We start from the raw sequence: 394 nt of genomic DNA on the forward strand, positions 1-394 counted from the left end.
ATGAGAAATTTTCGAAAAAGTTGGAAAAGAGAAAGTGTAGAATGGGATATCAATGAAATTAAGACTTTGACTTCTTAAACGCGTGAGCTTGACAAGATGAAATTAGAAATTTCTGACTGAATCAAACCACAAAATTGCTTTGACTAATTTGCTTGTATTTTGGGTAATTAAATGTTCTGAATATCCTAATTAAACCATTCGAAAAACATTATTTTTATATATATTTTTAAAAATATATTTTCAGTATGATATATGTTAATCATGAAGATCATCTTCGATCAATTATTTCATAGGAAAATGTCGAATTTAATTAGTCCTTCAAACATAAATAGTTTCAAAAAATTTCCAAAATAACTCTGATTTAATAATTATTAGAAAATGACTCGAAAATGGT

This window comes from Primulina huaijiensis, chromosome 6, assembly GCF_012295235.1.
Source record: "Primulina huaijiensis isolate GDHJ02 chromosome 6, ASM1229523v2, whole genome shotgun sequence".
NCBI classification, from domain to species: domain Eukaryota; kingdom Viridiplantae; phylum Streptophyta; class Magnoliopsida; order Lamiales; family Gesneriaceae; genus Primulina; species Primulina huaijiensis.